At 53.0% G+C, this 7681-nt stretch overlaps 1 long non-coding RNA gene across 5 annotated transcripts in view; it reads left to right on the top strand.

The window, feature by feature from the left end:
* Positions 1-692: 692 nt before the first annotated feature.
* The window catches only part of LOC127483258 (uncharacterized), a 30131-nt gene continuing 23142 nt past the window's right edge, over positions 693-7681 (top strand). For 2 of the 5 annotated variants that reach the window (XR_007909371.2, XR_007909369.2), the window contains exon 1: positions 703-1249. This is a non-coding gene — a long non-coding RNA (uncharacterized lncRNA). Of the gene's footprint in view, positions 1250-7681 lie in introns of all 5 variants that reach the window. The other 3 variants (XR_007909372.2, XR_011378033.1, XR_007909368.2) reach the window with 2 other exon arrangements.

The raw sequence follows: 7681 nt of genomic DNA, 5'->3' as shown, positions 1-7681 counted from the left end.
TCCAAAGCATTATGCTTATTTATTAAAACTAATAGAAAACAATATTAATGGGAGACTCTTGTAATAATGATGATCATAATATAGCAACAGGTGGCTTACTGTGCACCAGGCATCATTTACAAGTCTTAACCCAATTATTCATCACAACAAATCTACAAGACACTTGTACTAGAATACAGTTATCTTTTCATTCTATTTTCCACAAACTTTTTTATTTGAAAGGCAGAGCAACAGAGAGACAGATCTTCCATTTGCTGATTCACTCCCCAAATGCCCACAACAGCCGGTGCTGGGCCACGCGGAAGCCAGGAGCCAGGAGCTCCAGGGTGGTAGGGGCACAGGTACTTGAATCATCACCAGCTGCCTCCTACATTACAAAGAAGTTGGAATCCGGAGCAGAGCTGTGCCTGGAACCCCGGGACGCAGGCCTCCCATGCGGCGTCTCAGCAGGGCCACCAAACTCCTGTACTTGCACAGGCCTTGTGAGCATCCTCGCACGTGGTAGTCCGTGCGCGTGGCAGGCCCCACTGTCACTCCCGTAGGATGGATGAGGAACACAGGGAGTCAAGCAGTCTGACAATTTCCTGGCCTCTTTAAAGAGCCAGCCACAGCGGAGGTCCTTCTCTGCTCTGCAGCTTTGGGGTCTTCAGTCACAAAGCCTGGAACTGTGACATCATCAGGCCCTCCCCTACCCCACCCCAGTCCTGGAGGAGTGCTCCCCACGCCTGGTTGTGCCTTTCACTCGCCCTGGACTTTCCCCTGGGACGGTCACGTTGACGGCTCTATGCGCCAGGTGGTCTTTGGGTGAGGAAACAAACCCAGGCCGGCAGGGATTGGGGCTCCACTCTCCCCTCTGCCTCCCTGCAGAGGCCCCTCCGCTCTGAGCAGCCTGCAGCCCCCCTGGGGGTTTCCAGGAGGCCTGGATCTCAGTGCTGAGTCCTTGCCCGGGTCTGGGCATTGCAGCACCAGAATTCTCAACAGGGGGCGCCCGCGAGCCCAGACGGCGCCCGCGCGCCTGGCTCGCGTCCTTCGGGGCTCAGGCTGCAGGGAAGGGCTTGGAATTCAATCCTCCGCATTCCAGCCAGGGTTCCTGTGACATAATAAAGCCCAACGAGGGCTCTCGAGTGACTGGTCAGCAGAAGCCCGGGCGGGATTTTCTATAGATAGCCAGGGTGTGTCTCGGGCCGTGTCCCTCTCCGCAGGGGGAAAGTTCTTTTACGCTTGGGCCGGGCCGCGCCGTGCGCAGCAGGTGCGTGGGGTGGAGCCGCGCCGGGCGCGGGGCTCAGAGAGCTCGGCAAGACCCGGACACGTGTGGCGGCGGGGCCGGGGGCGCAAGGAGCCCAGGCCGGCGCAGGGAATTCCAACTATGGCGCTCGGGAGAAGACGCTTTAGCTATTTGCCCTCGCTGACCGCACCCCATGTTGGCACGGCTGCCGCGGCCAGGAGCTGTCCCAAACACCGAGCCTCGCGCAGCCTTTGATGCGGGCTCCGAGGGAGGGGACGATGGGTCTGGAATGTTGGTTTGCCCGGGATCTGCCGTCGCGCGGCCCGGCGGCGGGTCCCACGGGTGTCCACGACGGGGGCTTGGGTTGTGAGAGCTCTGTTTTCCTTCCCGATGGCTGAGGCGCCGCATTGCTTTTGGCCGCGTCACGGAGTCCCCAGCGCGATGGCAGTGGCTTTGATCGGTTTTCATCCTGTTTGCTGGCGGAGAGGCATTCTCAGACGCTGCGCGTGTATTTTACATGAACTAGTATCTAGGCTGCTGTGGGCTTTCGCCATGGCAGTGCATCGAAGGACTCGGGGCTGTTTGGGGTCTGCTGTGCGGTCAGAACCCCGAGGCGGCGTTAGTTCCTGGCTGGGGGACACGTCCACCTGCTGTCTCCTCCTCCCCTCCCGGACAGCCGGGCTCTGGGTTTGCCCACACACGGAGGGGGCAGCGGTGAGGCGGTGCCGAGCCTTCTCATCTAATCATTAGCTTCAGGATGAACTCATTAGAGGCGGACTATTGTCCTTGTTAATTCTAAGAGCACTGAGGTCACATAGCCTGGTTCTGAGCACTTGGCCTTGAAGCTGTGAACACTTGGGTACATTCCCCCAGCCCCACGCGGGCCTCCATGTACTCATCCGTTGCTCGGTGGCTGCTGATTCCTACCTGGCAGAGTTGTTGAGAGGATTAAATGCCATCGCACCTGATGGAGCGCACGGATTTAATAACCTACAAAGGGCCCTGTGCGGCGAGCCCCCGGAACTGTCAATCAATGACGGCTTTATTATTAGCGCCACTGCCCAGAGCAAAACATCCTGGAGACTGGGCCTGACACCCTGAGGGTCCAGGAATCTGGACCGCTTCCAGCACCAGCCTCTCCTTTCAGCCCTGAAATTCCTCGCATGCTCCGCATTTGTGAATTGTATTATTCGCAGCGGGAGAGTGAGGGGTGGCAGCCCTCGCCCCGTCTGGAATCCCAGACACACCTCTGCGAGGCTGACCTGGCACAGCTGCCCATACACACAATTTGGGAAACAAGAAACAGACCCTAGGGCAGCTCCTTAATGTGTCTGTCTCGGAGCAAGAGAAGCTGGGGTTCTCTGCCTGCCAAATCCCTGTGCTCTCTGCCCCCACGCCCAAGGGAGATGCAGGGAGCCTCCCACGCTCCCTCGCAAGGCTGTTGTCCGCCCGTGCTGCAGCTGAGGGTCTCTCTGGAGCTGGAAAGACAGGACTTGTCTGTAAGGAGGCCTGAGCTTGGTAAAGCCCAAGTGGGAGCTTGCTTCCCGCCTGTCAGCTGGGGGACCTTGGACTAGCAGCTCAGAGTTCGCGAGCCCCGGATGGGAAGGTGTAGGGTAGAAGGGGTTAACCCCTGTGAGATGCCGGGTTCGGTGTGGGGCACAGGGCGGAGCCAAGGCTGCTGCGTTTCAGAGGGAGGCGCACGCTGGCCACAGGAGTCGCCCTCCCAAACAGCCTCCTTTCCAGAGCCTTCTCCGAGCACACCGAATAGATGACCCGAGAAGAGAAGAGGCACTTTAGGGATCCAGAGAGTGCTGTTCACTACCAAGGAGGAAAGAAATTTTATCTCTGTAAGGAAAGGGGGCACAGAGCAGAGAGGTGACGGGATATGAACTCACAGCCAAACTGAATGTAGTAGCAGAAAACTAACTCGCAGAGGTCGACCAGCTGCCAGCGTGTGCGCACAGCAAACAAGTGGCAGAAGGCCCAGGCTCCAGCAGGCTGTGCCTTTTTATAATCTTAGGTGGGCTAGGGTCCCCAGGGGCGGGGGGCCATAGGCTGGAGGTGAGCTCCTCCATGCAGATTTTTCAAGTTTTTTTGGGTTAGGGCCCCCAGGGGTTGGGAGCCATAGGCCGGAGGTGTGCTTCTCCTTACAGATTTTTCAAGTTTTTCCGAGGGCTTTCAAACCTGGAGAAGAATACAGGGGGCCGGCGCCGCAGCTCACTAGGCTAATCCTCCACCTTGTGGCGCCAGCACACCAGGTTCTAGTCCCGGTCGGAGTGCCAGATTCTGTCCCGGTTGCCCCTCTTCCAGGCCAGCTCTCTGCTGTGGCCAGGGAGTGCAGTGGAGGATGGCCCAAGTCCTTGGGCCCTGCAACCCATGGGAGACCAGGAGAAGTACCTGGCTCCTGGCTTCGGATCAGCGTGGTGCGCCGGCCGCAGCGCGCCAGCCGCGGCAGCCATTGGAGAGTGAACCAAGGGCAAAGGAAGACCTTTCTCTCTGTCTCTCTCTCTCACTGTGCACTCTGCCTGTCAAAAAAAAAAAAAAAAAAAAAAAAAAAAAAAAAAAAAAAAGATTACAGGGGTTGGGATAAGGAACAAATCGTGGTATGAGACTGAACTGGGGTAACAAGAACCCAAAATGACTGAGGCTTCTGTTCTTGTTCCATCGATCTCAGAAATGATTTTTGAAACAATAATCTGGTTACCCTATACCTCAGCTCCACCATGCATACCCGGACGTCCTAGTTCATCAGGAATAGCATTCAGAATATTGAAATGTCTCTTGTCAAAGTCTATTTCTTTTTTTAAGATTTGTTTATTTGAAAGTCAGAATTAGAGAGAGAGAGAGAGAGAGAGAGGTCTTCCATCCACTTGTTCACTCCTCAATGGCCACAATGGCTGGGGCTGAGCCAGGAGTCAGCAGCTTGTCTGGGTCTCCCACGCGGGTGGCAGAGCCCAAGCAGTTGGGCCATCTTCCGCTACCTTCCCAGGTGCACTAACACGGATATAGATCAGAAGCAAGATTGGAACCAGTGCTCATTTGAGATGCCAGCATTGGCGATGGTGGCTTAACCTGCAGGACAGCAAAGCTGGCCCCAGCAGATCATTATTAAATGAGAAGAGGTGGCATGTGTCCCCACCGCCCACCCAGGCTGCTGGTGGGGATTTTCCTTTGCAACGCACTGACTGTCTATCCTTGTCAGCTCAGGATTTGAGCTGGATTTATGCAATTTCAAGCTCTTTCTACTTATTTTATGCTGCATTTTTCTCTGGACCTCTGCTCTGCTGACAAATGTTTTCTTCTCACCTATGTGAGGGAACCTAGTCATGTTTAGGAACAGCAAATGTAGGTGAATCTCTTTGAGGTCAGCCCTGCAGCTGCCAAGTGCCCAGAGCAGATCTTTGGTGAGAAAGAACCCCAGCAATGGAGGAAAAGAAGTGTCGATTTGCTTGTTTTCACCTCTACAGCAGATTCTGTTCCTGTTGGGTCCTGCGTAGTTCCCCATTGAACCTACGCTAGCTTTCTGTCATGCTCGGCATCCCAGAAATGTGTGGTCTAAGTTCAGGTTCAGAGAGGCTGTCAGAGGGATGTGGGGGAGTGGGGGGCCCGTAGAGGATGGATTCCCCTCTTTTTAGTGTCCTGTAGTTTGGATCATGACATGCCCCCGGGGTTAAGGGTATGATGTATAGTAAATCCTGCAGGGCAAACAAAGGTCAGTGTAAAAGATGTCACATAAAATAGCCCCTGCATACTGTTTTTAGATTATAAGTCCCAAAGAGGCTGGGCGCCTCGGCCCCCACTTAACCTGCTTTGTATTATCTTCATCACCATGTTCATGAAGAATACACGTTATGAAAAAATGATACATGGATGTCACAAATTTTTGCACCAAAATTATCCTTGAATTTCTTTTTTCTTAAAGATTTATTTTATTTATTTGAAAGACAGTTACAGAGAGAGGTAGAGACAGAGAGAGAAGTCTTCCATCTGCTGATTCACTCCCCAGAAGGCTGTAATGGCCAGATCTGGGCTGATCTGAAGCCAGGAGCCAGGAGCTTCTTGGTCTCCCATGTAGGTACAGGAGTCCAAGGGCCTGGGCCATCTTCTACTGCTTTCCCAGGCCATAGCAGAGAGCTGGATCGGAAGAGGAGCAGCTGGGACTTGAACCATTGCCCACATGGGATGCTGGCACTTCATGCCAGGGCTTTAACCCACTGCACCACAGCACCAGCCCCGTTTCAGCTTCTTTTTTTAATGAGCTTTTTAAAAAATATTTATTTAGTTTGAAAGAGTTGGGGGTGGGGAGAGACAGCAAGAGAGGGCTTCCATCCCTTGGTTCACTCCCCAGATGCCCCCAACAGCCAGGGTGAGCCAGACCAAAACCAGGGGCCAGGAGTTTTATCGGGGTCTCTCACATAGGTGACAGGGGCTCAAGGACTTGGGCCATCTTTCCCAGGCACATCAGCAGAGAGCTGGATCAGAAGCAGAGCGGCCAGGACACAAACTGGTGCCCATATTACAGATGCTGGTGTTGCAGGCAGTGCCTGGACCCACCATGCAGCTGTGTCACAACATTGGCCCCCTTCCTGAGCTTTCTGGAGTAGCCTCATATAGGCTGAAAAATAAATAGGATTAGACACTGGATAACGATGGTGGAAAACCCACTCAACTGGGGTTGTTTGCCTCTGTGTGTGTAATGAGCCAGTGTGTTTCTTTTGTAAGTCTCTTGGCTCCTCCGGGTGTCAGTTAAATATATTTTATTGCCCTCCTCCAACTTTTTAACCATCAGAAAATTGGGGGACACCCTTCCCATTCCTTTACTTCACACGTATTTACCGAGCATTTACTGTGTGCCAGAGACTCCACTAGGAGTTGGGATGTAATTGTGAGAAAACGCGGAGCAATGCATGCCCGCATGAAGCTTATAGTCTATTGGAAAGGGAGACTGAAATGAATGATCATGCAAGTAGAAATACAACCGTGACCTGTGCTAAATGCTCAGCAGGAAAACAGGAATTCGTACAAACCTCATTAGGGACAGGGCAGCAGACAGAAGATGCACGCTTGTAATTTTAATGGCCTTTGATAAAACATAAAACAATAGTTACTGTCAAGCAAACAGTGCATTAAAATTATTTGTGTTTTATAAATCACTTCAGCATCTCTACACGTGTAGAAAATGGTCATTTGTATGATGGTACTTCAAGAAGTTTATGGAAAAATGGAATTAAAGATAACATTATTTTGGTTTAAAAATGTTTTTAAAGATTTATTTATTTATTTGAAAGGCAGAGTTACAGAGAGGCAGAGGCAGAGAGAGAGAGAAAGAAAGAGGGGGGGGGTGTCTTCCATCCGCTGGTTCACTCCCCAATTGGCCAAACCGCTGAAGCTGCACCGATCCGAAGCCGAAGCTTCTTCCGGGTCTCCCACATGGGTGCAGGGTCCCAAGGACTTGGGCCGTCTTCTGCTGCTTTCCCAGGCCATAGCAGAGAGCTGGATGGGAAGTAGAGCAACTGGGACTCAAACTGGCACCCATATGGGATGCCAGCACCATGGATGGAGGGAGGCTTAACCTACTACGCCACAGTGCTGGCCCCTTTCCACAAACTTTCTAAAGTACTCTGATGTGTCTGAGTTGGCTTATTATTCACTCCATAGATTCTTTGTATACAGGGACACCTGACATGCTCTGGACTCCGCAAACTCTAGTCTCCTAGGGACTGGGAACCACTTAACCAAAACCTCGGTCATCTCCTATTGCCTCTATTGGCAACTTGCAGGGTTCCTCAAGAGAGATTTTTTTTTTTTTGACAGGCAGAGTGGACAGTGAGAGAGAGAGACAGAGAGAAAGGTCTTCCTTTGCCGTTGGTTCACCCTCCAATGGCCGCTGCGGCTGGCACGCCGCTCTGATCCGATGGCAAGAGCCAGGTACTTATCCTGGTCTCCCATGGGGTGCAGGGCCCAAGCACTTGGGCCATCCTCCACTGCACTCCCTGGCCACAGCAGAGGGCTGGCCTGGAAGAGGGGCAACCGGGACAGAATCCGACGCCCCGACCAGGACTAGAACCCCGTGTGCCGGCGCCGCAAGGCGGAGGATTAGCCTAGTGAGCTAAGAGAGATCTTAAAGAAAAAAAATCATTCCCCAATCAGTATTCCCATCAACGTTGAGTGAAGATTGGGGTAGCTCCCTCCTCTAGGGAGGCCAGCACATTGACTGGTGCCCCCAGTCAATCCAGACCAGATGTTCAGGCCATCTCCCACCACCATGCCAAGTCCACTGGCCTCCAGTCTGATGTGATGTGGCTCAAACCCAGTGTTCATAAACTGCACAAGCTCCCTCAACAGGAAGAGGAGGAGGCAAGGGCCTCGTTGGCTTTGCCCTCCTCGCCCATGAACCTGCATGTTGTCAGTCTGTATTTCATTGCTCAGTGCTCCACTAGGTGATTATATGTTACA

Source organism: Oryctolagus cuniculus, chromosome 8, assembly GCF_964237555.1.
Source record: "Oryctolagus cuniculus chromosome 8, mOryCun1.1, whole genome shotgun sequence".
Taxonomy (NCBI): Eukaryota; Metazoa; Chordata; class Mammalia; order Lagomorpha; family Leporidae; genus Oryctolagus; species Oryctolagus cuniculus.
Note: the sequence above shows the minus strand (reverse complement) of the source record. Positions and strands in the feature narration are given on the sequence as shown.